This window comes from Anopheles coluzzii, chromosome 2, assembly GCF_943734685.1.
Source record: "Anopheles coluzzii chromosome 2, AcolN3, whole genome shotgun sequence".
In the NCBI taxonomy this organism is placed as follows: domain Eukaryota; kingdom Metazoa; phylum Arthropoda; class Insecta; order Diptera; family Culicidae; genus Anopheles; species Anopheles coluzzii.
The window spans coordinates 34,480,068-34,498,354 of record NC_064670.1 but is presented as its reverse complement, the minus strand read 5'-3'; the positions used below and the strand labels follow the sequence as shown (position 1 = coordinate 34,498,354).

The 18,287-nt window shown below is 42.3% G+C and overlaps 1 protein-coding gene across 2 annotated transcripts in view; it reads left to right on the top strand.

Annotated features, from left to right (window-relative positions):
• LOC120961065 (atrial natriuretic peptide receptor 3) overlaps nt 1–18,287 on the top strand; it is a 54,077-nt gene that overhangs the window by 34,119 nt on the left and 1,671 nt on the right. The window lies entirely within an intron of this gene.

Here is an 18,287-nt window from a genome sequence, read left to right as displayed (position 1 = left end):
TGTGTTTTTTATTAATTCACTATAACTTACGCTTTAAACAGCATAAAACAGAAAACAAACTAGTGTGTACGTGTGATGATCGAAAGTTTTTGCTTGGTTCGAACCTAAATACTAAACAATTACCCCAGTTTTGTGTTGATGGAATTTTGTGAGGGGTTGATTGTGTTCACGAGTTTTCAATGCAAACATGTTACATCAAATTAGTGTTTGTTTTTTTTTGTTTGCAACTGTTCCAGTATTCTTCATGTATCTGATAAAGTAATCTACGGTAGCTAATTCGAGCTCACTGCTATCGGAGGCTGCATAGCACAATATTTTATTATTTAATCAATCGATTTTGAAGTCTTTTTATAGTGCTACACTCAGCAACAGCTTGTGGCCATTTCAGTGAGTGTAGTAGCTCATAAAATCAGTTCAATCGTCTAGAGAAGGGGTCTCCCAACTACGGCCCACGGGCCGCATGCGACCCTCCAGAGCATATAATGCGGCCCTCGATGATGTGGTAAAAGTTAAAAGAAATAGTTTATTATTTTCACTACTAAATTCAAAAATTAAATTTTGGCTTTTGAAACACAAAAATCAAGCTGTAAAATGAATAATGAAAAACTGTAAACAATTGATAATTCAAATAATAGATTATTCTTATGAAAATGAGATTTCACTGTTCACCCATTAACTAACAGTAGCGGTTAAAATGGCCTTCAACAATTGTTTTGCCAACCAATGCGGCCCTCGAATGGAAAAGTTTGAAGACTCCTGTTTCTAGAGTATTGAAGAAAAGCTGTTCTCTAATAGATAGATATGAAAGACCTAATTAAACGTGTTGGTTGTATTTTCATATTTTTATTTGCATAGTTTTATTGCATACTCATAAATGAAAACCAAAAACTAAGCTACCCAATCAAAAGGATGCACATCTAAAGTGCCCAAAATCCATTTTTTTTAAACTAACACACCAACTGCGTGCGCCCTAGATAAGCTAAAGTTGATTGCACTCTAGGGCCGACCAGACTATCACGATGAAGAAACGCACGGTTATGACATAAAACTCGCGACTAGATAAGACGCTCGTCGCTCCCAACAAGTGGCCCTAGAAAAGGCAAAACACTTGGACCGGCAGCAAAGTATGGAAGCATTCCGGCTCACCGCTCTATTTCGTTTCCATGCGTGCCGGGACCGACTTTCCGATAGAGAAAAGATAGCAAAAAAGCTCTAAAAGCAATTGTTGCGACAAGACGGCATTGTGTCTCAAGAACCACCTTCCCCAATTCGCTAAAGCCAGAATACGCCAAAGCTAACTTCACACACGTAATCCCGCCATTGTGTGCAGCATGCCGGTTCTGGATGCACGATTTATCGTACGATCGGGCGCAAAAATTCGCATCCCCGGCCCGGCATTTAATTTTACGATCCGTTCACGCATGGAAGTGAACCGCGTTCACTTTCGGTGGGCGCGAGCGCGGCGGTGCTGGATTTATCGCAGTAAATTTATTGCCCTTGCCTTTGACCTATATATATATTGCAAGCAGATTTTGCCAGCGACGGCCGCAGCCAGCACCCGAACGGTAGACGCTCTTTGAATTCGAGCTGGCTGATAAATGTAGTTATGTGAGCTCGTATTTCAATTGTGTTCCTTACGTTCTCGTTATCAGTACCCGGTATCGATGCGGTAGGGGTTAGATTCGGTGCTGATCTTCGAGTCGATTTCGAATCCAGTTCATTTCGAGTGAAAGCTCATTGAAGCAAAACCCGGTCCCAAAATTGAGAGGATAATAAAATACACTTCTCGATAGGATTGGAAAAGGATAGCCCCGTTGATCATGGTTTGATGAATGGTGCCCTTTCTCGTATTTCATTCAAAATTCAATCAAGGTTCTGATTTGAAGTTGACTTGATATTTGGATGAAGAAGAGGCAAACGAAGTATTATGATAAAAAGCTAAGTTCTTAGCAATACGGACGTTCCTTTCTTTCTGAACAAAAAAAGAAGCATTATTGTTCTTTGTAAAATAAAACCCTATGCGCCCTTTTGCTTTAACCCTTTGTCACGCTCATTACCACCATGCCGGGAGAAAACGGTACGGCTGGAAGTCATCCCGAAACATGACACAGATTGATGACTAACGTCACCGTGTACCACACTGTGTGTGTGTCTGTGCCCTTACTCATCCATTTTTACTTCACCCCTTGAAGTACACGTCTTCGATCGGATTTGCATATGCGAGTCGGGTAATTATAGCCGATCGGCTGTGTTCGTACACCAAAAGAAAAATAAAACGTGGGCGATTTAGAGTAACACAATGGGTGTGCGGCCTGGTTGGTGGGTGGGGCTGGATTGGTTGGGAAGGTTCATAAGTGGTACGGAAATGCAGTAGATGCAAACGAGCTCTGCCGCTTCACGAACACAGCCGTCACAGCAGTGTGTAATATTTTACCCCACCCGACCTCCCTTTTCCTTTGCACCCGTCGGGAATGTGTGTGTGATGTATGGTGAGTTTTGAACAGTTTTTAGCATGGCACATGCTGTTCTTCTTGGACAACACTTGCGGACAATGGTCCAACAACTGGTCTCGCTATCGTCAGCGATGCAAATGTCAGCCAGTGGTACTGCCGGCGTGCTTTGCTGATTGTCAGGAGAGACAGTAACTTCTTCAGATTTTAATTAAACGTAACGAGATTTTATAGCTACCGTAGCTGTCTCAGCTACCAGGTCATGTTATCATTTGATGCTTTTAGGGTATGCGCTTGACAGTCTGTTTCCAGGACAAGAAATTTGACATCGGGTAATACATTTGAATAGAGTCCGAACGAATGGTTTTGTATTTCACAAGCACAAAAGGAACTGGAACGAGTATTGTTTTTGTATTGCATTTTCCTGTAGACTCCTTTGTCAATTAAATAACACTTCATGATAGAATAACAGTAACAAACTATCACGCATTCAAATAAGTAGGTTTTGTGAAACGTTTTATGGCATTTTTTTTACTTTGTGTCCTCTACCTTGATTCAACTTCCGCAGAAACATGTTCCGTATTAAAGTTGTTTATAAACAAACTATTAAATATTCATTTCGCTGCGCTAAATTGGCCTTTGAGACGATCATACTCTACAATTATGTCTTTTTGACCCAATCAACAATATAACGAATAACAACCCAAATTTTCACAGCCCATATGAATCTATTTCCGTCCGTCAAAGAATCTGTTCCGACACTTTGTTGGACAGTTGTTGGCCTCCATTAAAAGCCAAACTGCTTGATAAGGCAATGAAAGCATAATTAATGAAAGATCGTTTTTTTCTGTTTAAATAATTTTGTTTTAAATTGGTCCATGCTTTATGCTATCGCTGCTGTTAAAACATAAAAAACTAAAATGAGTTACAAAAGTGAAACTTTATCAATAACTTGGAATCGTGTCTGGATGTCGTTCGGGGCGAAATCTATCGTACAGCGGCATGGCACGTGTTTAAAAAAAAACCGTGAAACTTAAAAATATACTTGCATTAGGTTTTGCTGTTGATAATTTTAGCAAACTTCTCGTTTTGTCTACCTTGTCTGCTGTTTCCGCAACCGAAGCGTAGGGTCAACCAAGGAAGCGTGTCGAAAGAATTTTCTGCGCGAGGCACTATACGTTTTAACATCGCCCCTATGGTACAGATTCTGATTGGGCTTGCTAATTTCGAGGAATGCCGCATCGATTACAGGCGCGTTGTTTGGTATTCTAACGAGTCCACCACCGCACCAATCAACACGCTCGCCGTACTGTGTACTACGGTACAGTCACTCCACACTCCACTGTGCGTGCACGGCCCATTACGTGGCGAGTTTATTCGCGGGACCCGCGAATGCTTTCCAATTCAAATTTTGACCACACCGGTAATGTTCGGCGGGGGAAGGATTTACAACTCCACCACCGTCAGGCACCGTCGGGTATTACAAAAGCAGCAGTCGAATGATATGACTGTAAGGGAGTGAACAAGTTGTCCGCGGTGGAATCATCACGGTATAATCGGTAGAGTGAGGATCACGAGCATTGGATGCAGGAGGCGTAAAATGGATCGATTCGTATCCTTGCTATCCCGAGAGCGTTGCATATTTACCAGAGTACATTGTCACGATGACACAAATGCTCGTTGTGGTTGCCACTATCAATCGCTGGTTGTGTTACAGTATATGCAACACACACAAAAAAACTGATAATATTGCACGCCAACAAACAGTGCTTGTAGTGCATCCGCGAAAGGAACCTGCACACTCAAGCCAGCTATTGAAACGTCGTGACGAGGCACCCGTGCTTAATGGTTTGTAAGATGAGCTCCGCCGCAAACTGTTGACGGTACTCTTGAGAAAAGCTTCGCAAACAAGGGAGGCGGTGAAAAGTTTGTTTGCAAAATTTAAACCCTTTTTCACGCTGCGTTTGGAAAAGTTGACGCAATCTGACGTGATGGAAGCTCTTTAAGTATAGAGTAACATTAATGGTATCTGTTTTGTACTCTTTCACCTCACAAACATTCTATCTTATGTATCCGTAACCGTATACGGGCTGTAGACGCAGCTGTTACCTGTTGCAAGCACACTCAGCTATCCAATAACAAAACACGAGTACTTAGTTTGCGAAGAAGCTGTGTCACTGTATCAAAACACAACAAAACCCATTTAAACCAAACCATTCTAGCGCATCTCTCTCTGTCTCACTTTTACGTTCAGAACATAAGCAACTCTTGTCGTTCTACACGTAATTGGGTTATTCCCATGCGAACCTGTTGCTGCAGTATCTTCGTGCTTTTGAAGAGTCTTTCACCCCAGGGGGGGGGGGGGGAAACTTCCCATTAGTAGGTGGAAAAATGGATCCCACCCACACCGGGAGGAGCGCTAATTTGCTTCATTAGTGCGGTATCATTTAGCTGTTGCCCTGCTCCTAAAACTCGCTTCCAAAAGAAGAAGATGTCTCATATTATCTTCATCACGCCACTGTAACATGCAACAATGGCACGCGGGAATGTTTCAGTCCAAAACATGCCACTCACTCGCTCGTTGAAAGTAAAACTTACCAATGTGCTTGCGTTGTTGTGGTTCTGTGGGTTTTGAGGATCGATGTTACAGGTTTTTGCTTAATTCTTTCCAAGCAAATTTTCGTAGCAAATTTTCCCTTTACAAAACAACTTAATGGTTCTAATGTTTCGTTGTGTTTTCCAAAAAAACACAATATCAATATCCTTGGAGTTGAGACTGCACGGAAAGCATACCGACGGAAGGGTAAACAATTTCGCTCGTGTGTACAGCTGAAACGCTGTTCGTACGATGCACTCGTACGCTCGTAATGCACGTGCTGCGGTGCAAGCTTAACGCAATATTCACACCTAGAAAGGAGATGATTGGCGCGTTTGGCAGCAGCGAGTGTGAAGGGTTGTTGCTGTTGCATGCATCCATGTATCGACCGGAGCGGGTGTGATAAATGCATGCACGTGTGTGCACACAGCTGATGGTTGTCGTACTCGCAACTCGGCAAATCCCTTCTCAATCTCGAGTCCCGCTGCGGATTTTCCGCACACACACACACACACACCCGAGGAGAAACAATACGATGCTCAATATCCGGCCAATGTGCCCAGAAGTGCACAGCTGTATCATAATGAAACGGAACTATATTAGATCGTTCCGGTTGTATGTCTGTGTGTGTTTTTTTATGTGTGGATGTGGATGTATTTGCTTTGCACTCTTTGTTTGCATTCATAGCTTGGCTCGGGGTTTGCAGTGTACCATTTTGTTGGGGCCAATCGGAGCCCTTGGTCTGGCAATCGGTTTGTGAAACTGTACAACAAGCTGCTCGTCGGTCTTTCCGATAAACTCCTTCGAGTGCAAATGTACAACACCAGTAAAGCCTCTTAAAATTAATTTCGAGCACAGGTTGCAGTGTGTAGAGGATGGAAACGTAAATACACACACGTACACTTCATAAATAAACCAATCTGCCGTTTCCTGGTAGGAAGAGTATAGCAAGGACAAGGGAAAAGCTGGAATTAGATGCATGAATTGCACCACATGCTCGATGCAAAAGTAATGCCTCAGCTTCAATGAAGTGTATACTAGTGGTACAAACAAGAATCATGGAGCTTGTCTAGACCAACTGTTCATTTTTATACTACTGTACCTTAATACAACTTACAAAACATAACACTAACTAAAGTTACTCGTCATCAAACCGATTGATGTGTCATGTGCGACTTATCAACTATCATTCCCAATAAACCAGCAACCCAAGCGAGTGGCAGCGAATATTTTTGCATCCTATTGCATCGGCCGAAAAAATAATGAAACCATCATCTTTATTCTCTGCCCACCAATTCCCTCCTCGCTCTATGTCTTGTTTTGACAAGCAGCATTAATACACAACACCCGGTTGTGGGGCTAGCTTAAGCGGCGGTAGAGCTTACAAAGTAAGCCCTTGACGCGCCAGTTTTGACACCCGAACATCACTAATGATGCAGCTGACACGATCTGCACCAGATGATCATCTCCCCCCTAGAGAACGTGTGTGGTGGTGGTACTGCGAAGAAAGAAAATCAGTTGCAAATTTGTAAAACACTGCAATTTGTACCAGCACCGCCTGCAATATGTGTAGCATTGCGGTGTCTGGTGTGCGGGAAAAATAATGGCTACAGTGCACACAGTAGCATCGACGCTGCTCTACACACCGAATTGTGTTGGCTGGTGTTTTGGAATAAAGAAGTTTTTTTCAGCTCAATTGATTAAATCGTTAGCAGTTTAAGTAGTGAATAGACAGGATTTTTCTTATTTCTTATAAATGGATGAATTATTCGTTCAGAATTTAAAACATATTTTTTACCCAATTTATCACAATGAACAAAATCCTTTAAATTTCATCCTTTTTAATATAGTGAGGTATTTAATAATATTTCTTTATTTTAAAATTTACATACGCGGCTGCATTGCATAAGTGCCATTCAAATTAAACTTATTTCAAAAGTGGTGAAATGCCCTCCTATTTCCAATAAAAAAATCCTCTTTCTTCAAGTTTTTTCCCCTCATTTTTGCATCGCATTCCTCCATTGGTTCACTAATCATAAAACATGCGAAAAATATTAATGAATTCAATTCAAATATGAATGAAGGTGAGCATTCGGGTTTGCATTTCAATCTTATCCAAATTAGGCACATAAAAACTATACCAGCACCATAAAAAAATAAACTGTTTTGCAACCTTCCATCAGACAAGGAGTGCAGTACGGAGTGGCTTCTTTCTCCGTTCATTCATTGATATTATTTTCTGATCATGAAGAAAAGCACAACAACACACCAAAACAATAAACAGAGATCTAAAATTATAAATTCTATTTTCAACACCTTTTATTTCTGACGGTTTAAATTGGACAGATTTGCATAAGAATAGAAAAGTCCCCGCTGTGAGGGGTTTAACCATAAACGTTTATATAGGAGGATAGGAGCTCCTCCAAAGCTGCTTGTCGGGTTTTGTTTGGCCATCTCCTCGCACCAGGTGTGCAACGTGTGGCTGCTGCTCAGCAAAAAAAAGATATTAAACGCCCAGTGGCATCATATGGTGGAATGATAATTTTTAACATGTTTTGATTCTGTGACCGTATCGTGCCGTGTATTTTGTTTTCCCTTTTAGATTTGTTTTTACTAGACTTTTTTTCACTGTTTTCCTCCCGTCTGTACTGTTGGCGATCGGTAGATAATTTATCATAACCTCCATCAGGCGCGGCTCCGCGTCGTGCAATATACCAGCAGCTCGATAATTGATATTAAAGTGGCCGATCATTTCACGCTCGCACGCTAGTGCCGCTGTAACCTTGATCTTGAACGACATCGTTAGGTGCATCATCTTGCACCGCCAGCCCTGACTCATGGCGTTGTTTTCAACTAGCCTGTCCCGTTCCCCAGGCAAATAAGCACGTGCGCTCCAATTCGCTGTAAAATGCACCCTACACCCCGCTCGGTGGAAAGCAATCCGACAGTGGGCCGAATGTTTGATCCAGCAAGAACCGAAGCGGATGGTTTGGTTTGTTGGTTTAATTAAAAGCATCCATGGGCGGGCACACACCACAACAGTGCGTCGAATGGTAGTTGGTGGAAATGGAAAGCAAGCGAACAAAATAACTATGGAACAAAATTAAACAAGCTGGTGAAAGGGTTGCTGTGCCCTGGTGCTGCATTTTCCCAAGAGAACGCGAATGGTCAGGGAAAGCTTGTAGTGCGATTTTCTGTTTCACTTCTGCATCCAAAACTACATCTACCAAGACAAGTCATTTCAGCGGTTTCGGAGCCGCTGTTTACACTCTGATGGTAATCGGTAGTACTAGGGAAAAGGGTAGTAACTATTAAAGGATGCACCAGGGAGGGAGGAAGCTCTAACGACGTAATCCAATACTGTCATCCATCACACCGAACGATCGTTCGCCCTTTTCACAGCTTCATTCGATCTACAGAGGAAGTGGAACGTTATTAATGTGTTTGTGTATGGCTGTGTAAGCGGTACGAAAAGATGCATCGACCGAAATGCATCGCTGTCTATGGAAGAATCAATTACGAACTACTACTACTACTACTAATACTAGAAGCACTCCTGCACGTGGCAGACAGTTGCGAAACTGGTTGTGTGAGCAATGTATTGTTCCCTCACCTTTTACAACATGCAGTCGCAGCGTGTGATAGAGTTGCAAGGAACTGTTCGTATGATTCATTTCTTAGTATGGAATATTAATTACTTCTTGGTGTTTTGATTTATCTACTTGTTTGCTGCTCTTCCGATTAAAACATCCATCTGAGTATGGGCTATTAGTTTTTATAGGTTCATTTAGATAATGCAAAACAATATCTCACCGTTTTCTCGATACCTAGACGTCGCCGCTTTTATAACTCATTCTTTTGCTTGAGGGGGTAGTGTACATATTGCTGTGTATAAATGAGTCAAAAACGGTTGGACTACTTTTTTGTTACACTTCACAAACTTACCGATAATTGTGTTATTTATGGCAAAGTTGGCAAATAATGTAACAACAAATAGATTCATATTTTTGCTGTCCAATATACCGCGTTCGCTATCATCTTCTCTGCTGCCCCCTCCTACACGCCAAATACATTAATTATCCGTACGTCAAAATCCAGCAAAAATAAATATCATCCCTCAACCGACCCATTTGCTAGTTGCTTCTAATTATTCTCCGTGGAATTCCACCCATCCATGCTCACTTCACAGCGGCAGCTCGCTAAGATAAAGCAGATCCTTGAGAGTAGATGGGGAAAAGAAAGAAGCGAGGTCTCTAACATTTGTTCCTAATGAATTTTTCATCATTCTTCCTTGCGAGGCTCATCGTTCTACGTTTTGTGTTTGTAACCGCCGGTGGCAATTTTGTGGTGTTTGTCCTTTGCGCTTTAATTTATTACACTTTTCGTATGAAAGGATGTGACCAACATTACAATCTGGTGGGACAAATTGGTGGAACGTTATAAAAATGTATGATGCTGTGTGCGCGAAAAAAAAAGGATTTTCTTTCCATTTCTTCTTTCATTCACACGAATAGTTGCTTGCGATGGTGCAGCTTACACAAACATAGAGCACTGTGAACATCGGTTTCCCTCCAACTTGACCGCTGCACGCCTTCCAGGTCTTCCAATTTAGTGCTTACCCCCTTCCCTCACTGTTCCCGGTCTAATATCGACCATAGAAATTTGATCGACACATTGCCATGAAGTGCAGGCAATTAGATATTTGGCTGAGAAAATTGCTCGATTATAAATAAACACACCCGATTTGAAACCGATTCCGATGGTTGCGAGTAAAACCGTCTCGTTCTGGTTTGGTGGTTGGTTTTTGTGAGTTATTTTGAGGGGTTTTTTTGTAAACCCGTCTGGATGGGTGGAAATGCGGTTGGTTGACCGAATCGACGTATCAATTAGTACTCGGACGATTTCAGTTGTTTATTCAATCATTGACGTTTTTTGGCTGCGTTTTCATGTTGGTTTTTAATTTACTATATTTACTTTGGCTTTGGCTTTATTCTCCACATTTTCATGCTATTTTCAGTTATAAAATTCGCTTAACATGTGCCTTTTCTAAAACATTCTTTACTGTACTATCTGTACTTATTCTTATATTTGTATAAGCATCCTTTCTAACTTACTCCATCTGTTAACTAGCTACTTCACGCGCCTACCAGTCAATTATCGTCAATGGGTGCTAATTAAAATCAATTCACAAACAATACGCAAACCGGACAGGTGGACATAATCTGCGAGCATAAATCGTGCATAATTAATTGTCCATAATTAACACAAGCTTCATCGGCCCATAACAACATTGTACCATCATCGTCATCGTCACGATTAGCATCGAGATAGATGCGCAGCCGACGGTATCCACAGGCACAGGGCAACACCGTCGCATTGCATTTGCATTTGCGCGTATAACCGTTGCGCCCTTTCCACGTGTCAGCACGTTCAAATTCGTTCCGGTCCATTGCACCTGCCACAATGCCGGACACACATGTGTGATGCTCATTGTCTATGGGTGCACGACGACGACTAGTGTGTGTGTGTGTGTGTCGACTAATAGACGATTTGTTACAATATATTGCTTCTTTTTGCTCAGCGTTCATCCGCCTACTGTCACGATTCCCCTATGCTCAACGTGCAAACAAATTAAATTGTTCACCGGACACATAAAGGTATGGGCAAAAGGCTTTCATTAAGCCGCTTCTCCCCTCTCTCTCTCTCTCTCTCTCTCTCTCTCTCTCTCTCTCTCTCTCTCTCTCTCTCTCTCTCTCTCGATAGCATCGATATGTGACTCGATAAATTGCATTTGTTTCTTCTTCTTTTTTTGCCACCCCACAATGCATGCGCCGGAACATGGAACGTGTCGGGCAAAACGGCTGGTGATTTATTGACAGATACTTCTGCGGTAAACACAATCGACGTTACGGGAGCTAAGCCCTGGCCCATGTGAGGTGGCCAGCTACATTGTTGCGCTGCAAAAAAGGCAGGCGAGAAAATGGCGAGAACCATCTGACAGATTGATGCATGTTCATTGAGTTTGATCGACTGTGCGATTGCATGGGGTTATGATTATTGTCCCCATTCATCATCGGGGCTGACTTAGTCCGGGAGCGAGTTGGTGTGGTGTAACTCGCGCACGACTTTAATTACATGGAATAAAGAATTCACTGCTAAATGCTTGGTCGTGTAGACAAATCAACGACAAATAGAGATTGCAAGATTTATGCCACTACGGGGCAATATTTCAATCCACCGTCTCCTTTCAATTCAAGATGAAATCTCACATTTCATTACGAACCGATCCGACAGCTAGCTGCTAATGCACTGCCTGCAATGTCGTGTTGTGGTTAGCACAATGCTTAATTTTCTTTCCCGGTACCGGTTTTACAGTGAAAATAATGTTGCTGAGCAGGAGGAAAAACCGACCTATACTGTGCGGTTTACCGCAGAAACGGTCGCCTCTTTTCGTTTTGCTAAAAAGAAGATCCGCCCGCGATGTTGTACTGTGCCGTCGCTTTTGATGTTGAGGAATAATACCGGGAATCTTCGGGCGTGTGCAATTAGTTCACAGCGGCGGAAAAGTCATCGCCTTGGGATTGAGTTATATTTTCAGTGCAAAAAGAAACATCCGGATTGTTCGCTTCTTTCTTTTTTTGCAATCCTACCATTTCCTTCCATCAAATAATTTCTCATTTTTCTGCAGAAATCTTTCTGAGAACCGTCGAGCAAAACACGCTCCTACCAAACAGCAATCCTAATTCTCGGCGTAATTTTAGCTATTTAATTTACATCATAATTAATGACGATTACTGGGAGGTGAGAGTTCATCGAACCGTCCGTCACAGACAGCCCTCCTCCATCCCGAGCGTTGAGATGAAAGCAATTTCGATCAAACCCCTGTCCGCTGCACTGAACTCCTTTCTCTACTTATTTAATATCCTGTCGATGTTCAAGCGGGTTGGGCATAATTTTCACGCCCCGCCATCAAAGTGAAATCATTTTCAAAAGGATTTAATCGAAATGCTAGTTTGAGCTGGATGTGGATTGATATGCTTTTCCAATCGGCCAGTGCCGAGCAATGGCATATTTGCATTGACTTTCTGTCCATGTTATGTTCTCTCCACATCACGTCACATGCAAAGGGGTGAGATTTCACTCGGAACGTTTCAAGGAATGCATCTTCCTTGAACGGAGGAGGGAGTAAATGTAGCGGAAAAATCGAACCACCGAGCTTCACATTCAATCTCGTCTCGCCGGGCGCATTGGAATGCATTACGGTTGGTTGTGCTGACGGTTCCATCTGGTGGAGACGGTGTATTTCATCTCGCCAACATCCCATAATGCCGAAGAGACGTATTGTATGTGCCGAGCTATGTTGCTTTACGACACCTATTCCAGAGCGAAAAATGCCTGACACATTTCGCCGTGCGTGCATTGGTTTGAAATTTGTAATACAAATGTTCGTCCCGTTGTCAGTTTCGATGCATTAAAATTGTGCGATTAAAGATGTAAAAACTGGTTTGATTCACGTTTATTTTCATTTAAACACTGAAGTGGTTTCGCTAACTGCTTTTCACACTTCACATAACACTAATAACGCTAATTGACAACACCCAGAAAGTGCCGAATAAATGGTTTTGTGAAACGATTTTGAGCGATGATGGGTGCTTTTGGTAGGGCTTTCACTATTCACGCATTGACTATGTGCGCTCATCATTAAATTTCGCAACCCCTCGTCTCCTACATACACATACACAAAGGGGTTTCGCCCATTTGCTTAGCATTTGCATGCCACCCGTATACACAGTGCAGCTGTCTAAACAGTGTGTGCGCGGTATTTAAACGTTGTCCGTCACGTGCTTCCAAGCGGTTCAATTTTCTCGCGCACACTGCCAAGGAAACGTACGCGGCAGGCGAAAAGTAAGGCGCGAGTTCCGGGACCGGTACGCACAGAACGGGACAGGGGGAGCATAGAATGAAGACCGGTATCCAAAAGCACCGCCGCAAATAGGCACTCGAAGACGTTTTGAGATGTAGCCATCAGAAGCAGTAGAAGCAACATCAACAAGCGGCGACCAGAAGTACACAAAACGAAATCCTCATAAACTGTTCTCCAGAAGAGACGCAGTGCCTTGAGAAGATTACCACCCCTCGGTAGTGTGGTGGTGGTTGCAAAAGTTTTATGACCCTCGCTAAAAGGCTGTCATCAGTGGCGAAACACATCATGCTGAGCTTAAACCATATTGGCAGGATTCGGCCCGGCCCGGCTTACACACATTGTCTCTAGCGCGGAGGTGGTCTTACGACGATGGGAAGTTTATGGAAATTTCCTTGGACGGTATCGCTGTCCAGCCTGATGACGGCGCTGCTAAAACACCCGAACGAACAACTCAAACGAACTAAAGACTTTGCGCACTAAGGACGGCAACAGACGGCATCAGCAAATCCCGTTGAGGTGGGGAATTGTTTTACTCCTGTACTTTGGGGAAGATTTTAAAGCACTACAACGCGCCAACGAAGCATTGATTGTTTTGATGTACTGAATGGATTTCGCTTTAAATTAAGTGTACCGGAAACATAACCAAAGATTTCGTGCTAAATAAGTCATTATTCGAGATGGCAATGAACTGATTATTATCCTCGATATTTTTTTTTTCATTTTTGATCGATAAACATGTTGAGATAATTATAGATATCTAAACAATTTCTAAAAATACTTATTCCACGACTTTTTGGGAAGGTGGTTTGATTTTTTGTTGTTATATTATCTGTTTGTGACAAATGTTTTGTACTTCATGTTACTTTTCCTATTATTTATTCATCTTGTGAGAGACGCACGAAATTCATCGTTGACATCTTCGTTTCTGCAATTTTATAGACCTCTCTCAACAGTGATCTTTTTGTGACCCGGCATCTTATCTTTTTTGCCGTAATTTTGGTTTTCATGTCCTCGGCATCAAACAGCCCACTGTAAATGTAGAGTGTTGCGTTTACAGCGCCCGACAAATTGCCAACGTGCAGATTGTGGCCGACGCTAACGAACGGAATGAAATGACGATGGTAAAGACTGACGAGTGTAACTAACAGAGAGATACACTCACACACACACACAAAAACAAAAAGAAGAAAAAAAAGTGCTACACGTAAAGCCCCATCCAGAGTCGTTAGGGAATCTGGCCCCGAAGCGGAATACTATTTCCCGCGATCACAGTCATGTTCTGGTGCGACATTTACATAAACGCGTGCCACTCATTTCAGACCGTAAGCGACAATCGTGCTGAAGGGACCGCGTGAAAACGCCCCGGCACACGTGAGACCGGACGTGGGGGCGAGTGGGTGCAGGTTTGTAATGCACCACGGTGGATGAAACCTGCCCGGCCGTGCCCCCACCCATCCACCGTGGGACACGGTTGATTGAAGCAACTGCAACTGATGATTATTAAATTTACACATTCCACACGGGGCGGACGGCCAGGCGTACGGCGGCCTGCACACACTCAGCAAACAGTTAATTAAATCGCTTAGGAAAATACGCGAGCACCATCCCAGGAACACGCTCGCGATGGTAATTGTTGTCCACTTTGTGCGAAAGCGAACAAAACGAATCGTCCGTAGGCTCTGCGGATTAAATGCCAAAAATGATACAATAACATCACAGCCAAACAACGTTTCCCACGGCTCACTTACGGCTGGTGCGTTAATTAGCCAATTTTTAGCGTGATCGTGATCATCACCTCCCCGCGGGGCCTGATCGTGCAGCGTAGACAGAAGAAGGGTTGGTTTCACCTTCCTTGTCTTTTTTTTATTCTGCATGGACACAAGGTATAACTAGGATGCTTTATTCTTCTACAAAACGTCCCGGCAGAATGATACATCTTTGGCCAGTTTTGCAAATTTGTGTAAATTTTATGCAAATTACAGTGAGGAGCTGTGCTAAAAATATTGTCTCACTGGATGCGTATTTTTAAAACTACCAAAGTCTAAAGTTTCTATTCAAAATAGCTTTTATCTGCGGTTTCACAAACCACGGACGATCTTATCTTGCAATGCAAATTAATACAACACTTAACAAGGGGAACTAAAAATAGCTAAAAATACGCCAAACATATTTTAAAACCAATCCGAACCAACGATCGTGTGTGCCGTGAGGGTTTTCTGCCATTTAATGAGAGGTACTCCTATTAAAAACTAATACAAAACGAATTTAATGAGTTGAAATCGCTTGGTCGGTGCTGGTGCTCCACTAAAGCTTTCAACGAATCAATTAAATTATAAATGAATTTAAACATCATAATCGCTTCATTTTACTCTTCCCCCAAAAGGCCAAACAAAAAAATCAATTATCGAGCACATAATTTATCCTAATGGTCTTTATTACTTCACCTTCGGACCCATTCGCGCCGTTCCGGAAGATCCGAGCGACTTTCCTACCACCGCGCAGCTTCTTTGCGAATCTTCAACCGCAGCTTGTCCTACCTGGCCATTATGCCACAATAGCATCGAAAACAAAGCACCAGATAAATGTCAGCGGTTCACGGGTGGGTGACATCCGTGTGGGTCCTGTGGCCGCCCGACAGCGTACACCTTCGCCCGGATTGGTTGTGCTGATGCGTTATTCATCAGCTCTCCATCATCGGGGGCTTTTTTTTGCAAACTTGTTTTCCCTATTAATAGTGTCTCTAGATGCCAATTTATAGCTCCAGTTCCGTGCAATAGAAACCGGCAGGTACGCACGGAAGAGTGGCGATATGGCCAAGCATGCAATTCTTCAAATCGGCGGTGGTTCGTTTGTTCGTGGTGAGCGAAAACGGCTCCTCGGTGCCATTTGTGGTGTCCGTTCGTACCACTCCGATAAGATCGGTCGTCCACGTCCACTCGTGCACCGGTGTCAAAGGCGATCGGTGGGACGAGGGACGCGAAACGTTACATAGGTGAACGCAGATTATCGCGGTCATTAGTATGCTGATTTTCGGATGGACATGCACGGCCGAAGGTGGAAGTTTTGTTGGCGAAGCAGTGCGACAACTTTTGTCTTTGCTCGCTGCCACGACCATCATATGGTTTTGTGGAAGATCAATCGCACAAACACAAGCACACACACACAACCGTACCGGTGATTTGGAGCTTCGTACCCCCGAAAGCCGACCCGGTGCGAACGATGTTATCTGATGGGTCATCTTTGTCTCTTCGGCCCGTCGCGTTGGACCATGATTAATTTGGAAAACAAATATTTCGTCTGTCTAACACCCTTACCAGCCCGGCCGAAACACAGACAGCAGAGAATCCTCGAAGTTTCAATGACTTTTTTCTCCATAACATTCAACCGAAAGTGAAACCAAGATCGTTCTGTGCAAATTTCTGTGTCAAATTCATAAAGGACAAACGCCTTCGTTTTTATGTGAAGAATGTTTGAATATAAGTGTGTGCTTTTTATAGGGTTTTTAAGGTTGCACGTGTCGCTCACTCTGCTACCATTCGGGGACCAACACATTCACGGTAGACGGTTGCACAATAGCGCCACAACAGGATATTCCTGTTTGAACCGGCCGGACACGAACCGAACTAACATTGGGGATGTAAGAGAGTTTAATCCTTCAAATGCAAATTAATGAAGAAATTAAAAATAAATAAATCTCCTATGATTTGACAAAAGGGTTCAAAATGCTGAAATATATTATTCGCTCAGGCATCACAGTTGACATCATTGAAGATTAAATTATTTAACTTTTATTACAACTTTTAACCACTATTCACACTGGTACGCTGAACCACTCGAATACGCTGCAAAATAAAAGCCCATAGAATAGATTTAATCAACAAAACGCATCTCCTTGAATATATTCACTGCAAAGGGTAAAAAAGCAAAAGTCCTCAGTCGAAGTAATTAAAACTAAACCTCTTAACGGCTGTGAACGGGACAAAAAATACTGTGTAAAGTATAATTGTTTGCTGCAACAAACTTGTCCCCGAAACTTGTTTTAAAATTAAAATTAAAGCTACGCAAAAATAATACGGGAACACACTGTCACCCAATGCAATAGACATAAAGAGCTGGAGGTCATTTTTGCATATGAAAAACAAAACTCTAAATAAATATAAAATTCTCAACCGAGACAAAAAACAAACCTCGTGTTGCTGCCTGCGAATCATTTTAACCTTTTTGAGATCGTAAAATACAAAACAGTCACACACTGCTGGATCATTCCGAATCTATAATAAAGAGTGGAATTTTCAAAGTGTCGCTTTGGTGTGCAGAAAAAAGACGCTTTCGTTGCTGTGTCTAAATAATAATAACACAAAAAATGCAACAAGAAAAATGAGCAGCATAGGAATGGCCAGATTTGCCATTTGTTTAATTTCCTTGGTGCCCTTTAGCTTTTTACTGGCAGCAGTGTTGGCGCGGTGCCAACAGACAATGTTTGAGATGCATTTTATTCAAAAAGCTTCTTTAATTGGATGACATCGGAAAGCACTACCAAATACGGGGTCACTTTTGCTAAAATATGACCATTCGTTACCTTCAAACACCAATGGTGCCGAGCTGTAGTAATATATTGGAAACTGATCGCTTTTTAACCAAGATTCGGTTTTTAATTTAGTAGACATTCGCAAATAAAATGTAAATCAGCATGTTTTCTGCACACAAACAATGCCTTTAAACAGTTTTGTCGTACAAAAAATGTACTACTCTTTAGGCAATTTCGAGGGTCCATAACTTAGAAAAGAAAGGATTCCTACGAAGTAAAAGGATTGAATCATAGCACACAAAAACAGCATTCGATTGAGTGTTTCTGATTGATGGACATCATTATTCAGTGCACACCAACTCATCGAATGACAAAAACACCCCAACAAGAACGCAAAAAATGGTACCCATTTGCTGCCATGGTCATTTGCGAGGTAATAGTGAAGAAAGATGGAGTGGAAAAAAACACTTTCACTAAGACTATTTTCTGATAAATGAGGTCGAATGAAAATGTTTGAAACAATCTTTTGACAGCCTCTCGCTTGATTAAATCTTGGATCGTGTTTTGGCCTCTGCTGATGCTGCTGTTACTGCTATAGGACGAACGTTTAAACTTAATTCTTTGCGACGTCGCTTTACTTGAGCCATTAATTAAAAATGCCTAAAATAGTCGAACATACTTTCGATCGGTTTAATGGAATGGAATTGTTTTCGAAAAGAAGGATCGAATTCTTTCCGGAACGGTTTTCCTGGCATCTCTAGTAATTATTTCTTGCATTACAATAGCCTC